Source organism: Sapajus apella, unplaced genomic scaffold (assembly GCF_009761245.1).
Source record: "Sapajus apella isolate SASKATOON/1434 unplaced genomic scaffold, GSC_monkey_1.0 scaffold101, whole genome shotgun sequence".
Taxonomy (NCBI): Eukaryota; Metazoa; Chordata; class Mammalia; order Primates; family Cebidae; genus Sapajus; species Sapajus apella.
Window position 1 is genome coordinate 618,831 of NW_022437041.1, and position 7,704 is coordinate 626,534.

Sequence of the window (7,704 nt, forward strand, 5' to 3'; positions counted from 1 at the left end):
ATATCGTCCAACTAGATTCTGTATTCTATTTCTCTGGACAGGTGGCTTTTATACTTTTTAAACTGAGAACAGCTAGTATCTTCTGATTTAGTCCACGGAACTCCTGTCTCCCACAGAAATACACATACAGAAACAAAATATTTAAAATAATACATTTCCGTATTATTACAATTTTTACCAGTTTTATATTCTTCTATTCTATGTCTTTAAAAAATACTGGTCACCAAGTTAGATTGAGTTAATATCCCATCAATGTTCATCTGGAAAAATTGCCTTATCAGTGATTTCAAAAATAATTTGGGGTGCTTGGCTTTGGCAGTATATGTACCCAAATTGGAATGATACAAAAGAAAATTAGCATGGCACCTGTGCAAAAATTATATGCAAATTTGTGAAATATTTAATATTTAAAAAATGACTTGGGGAAGAGTAATCTTCAGATAAACAGATAAAGCAAATGTGATCCACACATACAATGAAATATTATTCAGCCTTAAAAACAAAGGAAATTCTGACACATGCAACAACATGAATGAACCTTGAATTCATGACGTTCAGTGAAATAAGGCAGTCATAAAGGAATAAATAACGTGTGTTTCCAATTATATGAGGAACCTAGAATAACTAAATTCATAGAAATGGAAAATAGAATAGTGGTTGTCTGTGGCTGGGGACAGGGGAACTGGAGCTATTGTTCAATGTATATACAGATTCCATTTTGCAAGATAAGTGTCCTGGAAATGGATGGTAGTGTTGCACAGCAATGAGAATTTACTTAACACCATTGACTGCACACTTTTGGTTAAGATGGTAAATTTTATGCTGTGTATTTATTTTACCATGATTACAGAGAATTTTTTCAATCACTTAGGGAAATACAAATTACAGTGATATACTTCAGATTTACTGAATCAGGAATGGAGGCCTAGATCGGGATTATTTAAGAGCCTCCCAGGTAAATCTGATTCAAAGAACCACTGCTTTAAAATACAACTATGACTTTTCCTCCCAATAGCTAAATTCTTTTGCTACTTTGAAAGGAACAAAAAATGTGACACAAGGTCTCACAGAAGCCTAACTTTATCCTTAAGCAGGATTAAAAAAAAATAGACTAAGAATGTTTCAAGAGGGGCAGTCATACAATACATGTTTATGATATGGATATTGACTATAGAGAAATAAACATTTCCAGAAAGACAAAAGATAATATTGAAACACACAATACATTTTTGATTTTCATACTTTTTTTGTAGTCATGTGTAGGGTCTTCTCTCAATTGAAAAAAAAGCTACTTTATTTTGTCTTTTATATGCCAAGACCTTTACAAATATTACCTCATCTAACATGAGGATTTATGTTTTTATCTTATTCATAAGGAAGCTGAGGCTTATAAATGTCCATACCTTGCCCAATGTCACGTAGCTCCTATGTGGTGAAAACTCTATCTACCTGACTCCAAAACCTTTAGTTTTTGCAATACTGCCTTGTCTCTCTCTGCACGATTTCATTCCATTGGTACACAGCACAGTGGAGTAGACCTCATTATTGCCATTTTAAAAATAAGAAAAGAACTTCAGGGAGATGACTTTATGAAGGTCACAGTAAGCCTTCCACATTTTGATTCGATTTTCATCCATAAAATAGAGCTATTTCACCTCTGAGAAATATATTGAAGAAACCAAATAAAATTGGATGTCATAAAAATAATGCGAGAAGGAGTAAAATCTTGATTAATAGAAAGTGCCAGGCAGCTATGGTTAATTGAAGGTTAACTAGAGGCTGCTTTTTGTTTTAACCTTTAACGCTGAAAATCCTTTCAAAATAGATTGAGCCACGTCCTGGTTTATGTAAGTTTAGTGTGTTGAACACAGTTAAATCTTTCTTTGAGAGGTTTTTTTTCTTTTTCTTTTTCTTTTTTTTTAACTTCTGTATATCCCAGCAGATGTAGATTATACAGGAAATTAATTTGAATTTTTATGGAGGCCAGAAAAAAACTTAAATGTGATTCTTTTTACCAAGTCTCTAGTAGGAGTTTGTATTGTCTCTTTCATTAAAATAATACACCAAAAATAGTTCCAGGTCTGCTTTTATGAGACTGATTCAAAGAGGTTGAACTGTAGAAGATACAGATCAATATTGTATGCCCCACCTTCTCCAAATGAGATTTTAGGCTAGAGAGCTAATAGTTTGTTTTTGCTTTTAGTATTCTCTTATATCAAAAAGATGTATTTATGACTTATATAGTTTGTTCAAAGGTAATAAAGTCCCCAAATTTCTTCATTTATTAGAGTAATAGGGAAAGTGCAGGTTCCTCAGAAGATCCAGTGAAATCCCCACTCTAAAGAGCTGACCTCAATCTACCTTTGCCCAGAGTAACTGTGACCTGCAAGCCTTCCCTTTATCCACCACAAATTCCTTCTCTGTTTTCAATGACAGACACTGGCTGAAACAGAGAGATGAATAATGTGAAATGAACATGAATCAAGGCATAATTAAAGGGACACGTGCTAGAGGTGGCTACTACAAGTGCTTTAAGTATCTTTACTGGCCAATCAACACCATAGCCTTTTTAGGTTAACAAAATAATATTAGAAATAGATTTTCATGGTTGAAATTAGTGATTAGTGATTTTTTCAAATAGAGGCCAAAAATATGTTAAGAGGCATTTAGTCTGCTGTAAGATTTAAGTTTAAGAATCTAACCAGCCTTTCAAATTTTACCTATAAGAATGGCACCCTTGATTTGATTTCTATAGAGACCTCTGTCCAGGCATTACATCGGGGATGGCTGCCCACCCAAGTCTAACTAGAAAAGCAGCTGAGTCCTACTGTTGTAATCATATTGCATTTGCTGCATTTCCCTTCAGGGAATCTACCATCTTTGGTACAGTCTTACATCCTAAAAAAAAAAACTGATAAAGCCAAGAATTAGTAGAGCTTACAGGACTATGTTGTGTAATACTTGCTATTAAATGTCTGTATTTGAAGAAGGATTTTATTTTCAGTTACTTAGAAAGATGGTATAAGAGCAGATAACAGACAAGAACAAAGATGGCATAAGAGCAATGAATAACATTTCTATTAATTTCCACTCAAAGGAGGCTAATATTTTTACACCGAATTTTTAAGGTCAGTTCACAGCAGGAGATATCAAAATAGAGTTTGCATAATCAGTCCTAGAGATCTTTAGTCAGCAGGAAAACTAAATGATCAACAAAAATTCCTTCCATTCTACAGACACAAACCTCTTCATATGAGCTCACATTTAGTGCTTTCTTAGAGAAGTAATCACTTATCTGGAACATTTTGATAATTAGAAATACTTGCCAAGGAGAATTTGCTTGCTCCCATAGTCTTGGCGATCCCTTTATAAAAGTTGATTTGCTGTAATATAGGCAGAATATACGTGAAACACAGAAATCCTGGTGATAATCCAAGCCCAGCGTTTCACACGGCAGGTGTTGTAAGAAAAAATTCCCCCTAATGGTGCATTGATAGAGCTGGCTTTCTAAAAATAAGCTGAAGGGCTTCCCCATCCAGTGTGAAGAGACCTGAAGTTCTGATGTAAAAAATCCATTTAGATAAGGAAATAAGTAAGTATGACCTCCTTTGGCCTCTTGGCTCTGCTGTCAGTCTCCCGGTTGCCCTTTCAAGAGTTCTTCTTTCAGACTGAGTTTAACATTTTTTTTTTTTTTTTTGAGACAGAGTTTCACTCTTGTTACCCTGGCTGGAGTGCAATGGCGCCATCTCGGCTCACAGCAACCTCCGCCTCCTGGGTTCAGGCAATTCTCCTGCCTCAGCCTCCTGAGTAGCTGGGATTACAGGCACGCGCCACCATGCCCAGCTAATTTTTTGTATTTTTGGTAGAGACGGGGTTTCACCATGTTGACCAGGATGGTCTCGATCTTTTGACCTCGTGATCCACCCGCCTCGGCCTCCCAAAGTGCTGGGATTACAGGCGTGAGCCACCGCGCCTGGCCCGAGTTTAACATTTACATGACTCTCTCATTTCTAAGATTTGAGAAGTGTGGCTGAGAGGCCAAATGATCTAGCAAAGATTCAGAACAAGGCAACAAGTTCAAATAGATTTGGCAGATACGGGATTCTCATCGCCAACACATTGTCTCGGAAATCAAGTGCCCACCATGTCTAGTTGCAGAGAGTTCACAAATTCACGTAAAATGTAAAACTTGTCTTTTGCAGGAGAAAATCCAGCTCCGTGTGTGTTATTCATATTAAGAGGGATAAATGTCGCTTATATTTATCTATACATTTATGGAGTTAAATATCAGATATCTTTTCTCAAAAACTGTCACATTTTCTGGTTGAAAACATATTTTACCAAACCATCCCTTTCTCTAACACGTGTGAAAGTGATGACAGAGAGAGAATTGCCTAACCTAATGGTTTCACTACCCAAATTCTTCTGCATCATGTAAGTGAGGCTGAGTCAGCACCTACCTTTCCTGTTTTTTTTTTCCCATCTTTTCTTTTTTTGCAGTTATCCTATTTGTAATTTTACTGATATGCTAGCCACCCAGTATATTGTCCAAAATAGAAAGAAAATACTTTATATCTACATTTTTAATAAAATGGATTTAAGTAATTACAAACTCAGGGCCTTTACAAGTTTATAGTTTGGGCTATATAAGGCACAGAGGCTTCCTCTACATTTACCACTCACCATCTGGGCAGTCTTTCTTCTGGCAAGACTTTTAAAAAAAAGCAGGGGGGAGCAAAAGCTTTAGGGGATAAACTGGGACCCTGGGCTAGAGAAACAGTGAAAACATGGTTTCCAAAGTTTGCTAAGAACTGCCAAAGTACTGCCATTCACTTCAACATTACTTTTCTTTAAAGATGTTGAAAGATGCAAAACTTTGCTCTTTTCCTAAACCTCATGAAAAGCCATATAACCTACAAAATATGTTAATTTTTCTTGGGCCCATCATAGAGCTGACATTGCAAGGCATCTTAAGTCCATTAGGATTGTTTTAACAGAATACCATAGACTGAGGCAGAGAAGTCCAAGACCAAGATGCTGACAGATCCAGTCTCTAGTGAGAACACTTTTCCTGGTTTGTATATGGCCCTCATTTCATTGTGTCCTCAAGAAATGGAAAGCAGAGGAAGAGCGAGGTGTCATATCTCTTCATATAATGGCAGTAATCCTATTCATGAGGACTCGATCCTCATTACCTGACCACCTCGCAAAGGACTTACCTCTGATACCCTCATGTTGGGGTTAAGGTTTCAACATGTGAAATTTTCAGAGATACGAACATTCAATTCATGATATAAGACAATCAAGTAAATGGAATTCCAAAGAAGGGCAAGCCTTATTAAAAAAAAGAAAGACAGATACACAAACTTATTCACCTATGTCAGAGAATACAACACATAAATGGATAAAAACGACTTAGCAAAAGCTTAATAAATTCTTCAATACCAAGTGTTGTCAAGCATGCAAGTTTAGAAGAGCTGGTAGAACCAGACTTAGGGAAGCTGACAGTCACATTTTCTATTTCGTAGACCCCTATGAGGCACCTACAAGAAAGACTGGAGGCTGAGCAGCTTACAGGGTAGAGTGCTACTCAGTGGCACAGGCTTAAAGAAGATGACCGGCAGTTACTAGTGGCCAGGCCAGAGCTGTGCCTACTTCCCTGAACTGTCCTTTCCTACAAAACAAAAACCTTGATCTTCTAGGGAAGTGCAATGAGCTCTCTCACCCCCAGCAAATGGGTAAAGATGCATTGTTTCTGGTATAGGAGTAGAATAAAACCAACATTTTATTGGGAAAGAGTAGAAAAGCTGCTCATCCTTAGGGCACAGCCTCCATTCTCAGTGAGATGGAAGTAAAAGCAGAAGTCCTTCTACTTGGGTGCCATACACTGAATGTTTGTATCTCCTCAAAATTCATATGTTCAAACTTAATCCTCACTGTGATGGTGGCTTTGGGAGGTAATTAGATCAGGATAGTAATGCACTCAGAAATGAGATTAGTGTCCTCACAAGACCCCAGAGATGGCACTCAACCCTTTGGTAATGTGGAGATGCAGAAAGCAGATGACCATCTAGGAACCAGGAAGGGAGCCCCTATTAGACATTGAGTCTGATGCTACCTTGACCTTGTACTTCCCAGCCTCCAGAACTGCAGGAAATAAATTTGTTGTTTATAAGTCACCCAGTCTATAGCATTCTGTTATACCACCCCAAATGGACTAAGACACCGGGGGAAAGGCAAGAAATTGTCTTGAAAGTAGCATCCTACACTTGTAACACAAAGAGATCTGTCATTGCTGGAGGAAGAACAGGAAAACCCTGTCTAAGACCACCAAAAAATAGAAAGCAGTGTTTGGCTGTGATGAAAAAAGAAGAACAGGGATGTAGAGAAAGTCCCACCCCTGAGGCACAGGTACACAAATCTTGCCTGAAACTTACCAGAAAAATAAAACAAAACAAAAATGCCATCATTCCATTACAAATCTAGCACAGACTCACATGCAGTACTAGGTACTGCTGGTCAAGAGCTAGGAGAGAAAGTCCCTGTGTGGCACAGCTACGCAGGTCGTTTTGCCAAAACCAGAGAGCACAACTCAAGCACTGAGGAACATCCTTCAGGTCCCCAGGAACCACACGAAGCACAAGCTAAAGGAAGCCAAATGCTGGAAGGTTTAAAGCCAGTGCTACATTAGAACAGCATTACCAAGAAAAGTAATCCAAGCCCAGATAAACAACTAACTCTGTTAAATCCACTCTCCATGCCAAGAACTTCATCAAAGAAGATGCAAGTCCTTTTCCAGACATAAATACTCTTTACCTCAAACTGTAATTTCTTTTCACACAATGGAATCATTCAATTGAAACTACAAGGCACACAAATAAAAAAAAAAGCTATCAATTGTTAATAGTTAAAGCAATCCACAAAACCAAAGAAATGACCCAGATTTACAGCAATCAGATAAATAAAATAGCTATTATTAATATGTTAAGGTATCTAGTAGGAAAGCCCGATTATATACAGAAACAGATAGTAATTACAACAGAGAGAAACTACTTTTAAAAAATCAAGTATGGGCCAGGTGGTGGCGGCTTATGCCTATAATTCCAGCATTTTTAGAGGCCAAAGTGGGAGGATCACTTCAAACCAGAACTTTGAGACCAGCCTAGCCAAGAGAGTGAGACCCTGTCTCTACAAAAAAACTAAAATAATTAGCCAGGCACAGTTAAAAGTTTCTCCCCATTATAAGTTTTCTGGGGAGGCCTCAGGAAACTTATAATCATGGCAGAAGGGGAAGGAATATCATTATCATTATCATGATTATTACTATTATTATTTTGAGATGGAGTTTTGTTCTTTTGCCCAGGCTAGTGCAGTGCAACCTCCGACTGCACTGCTCACTGTAACCTACGCCTTCCAGCTTCAGGTGATTCTCCTACCTCAGCCTCCAAAAGAGCTGGGATTACAGGTGCCCACCACCACACCCGGATAATTTTTGTATTTTCAGTAGAGACGGGGTTTTGCCACTTGGCCAGGCTGGTCTCAAACTCCTGACCTCAGGTGATCTACCTGCCTCGGCCTCCCAAAGTGCTGGGGTTACAGGCGTGAGCCACCACACCTGGTCAGGAGGCACATCTTACGTGGCCAAAGCAGGAGTAAGAGAGTGAAAGGGGAGGTGCTTTACACTTTTTTTTTTTTTTTTTTGAG

General features: G+C 38.1%; 1 non-coding gene across 1 annotated transcript; it reads left to right on the plus strand.

The window, feature by feature from the left end:
- Nucleotides 1-302: 302 nt before the first annotated feature.
- On the plus strand, nt 303-411 carry LOC116536545. Its single transcript, XR_004262697.1, has one exon. It is a non-coding gene; the product is annotated as a U6 spliceosomal RNA (small nuclear RNA).
- The last annotated feature ends 7,293 nt before the right edge of the window (nt 412-7,704 follow it).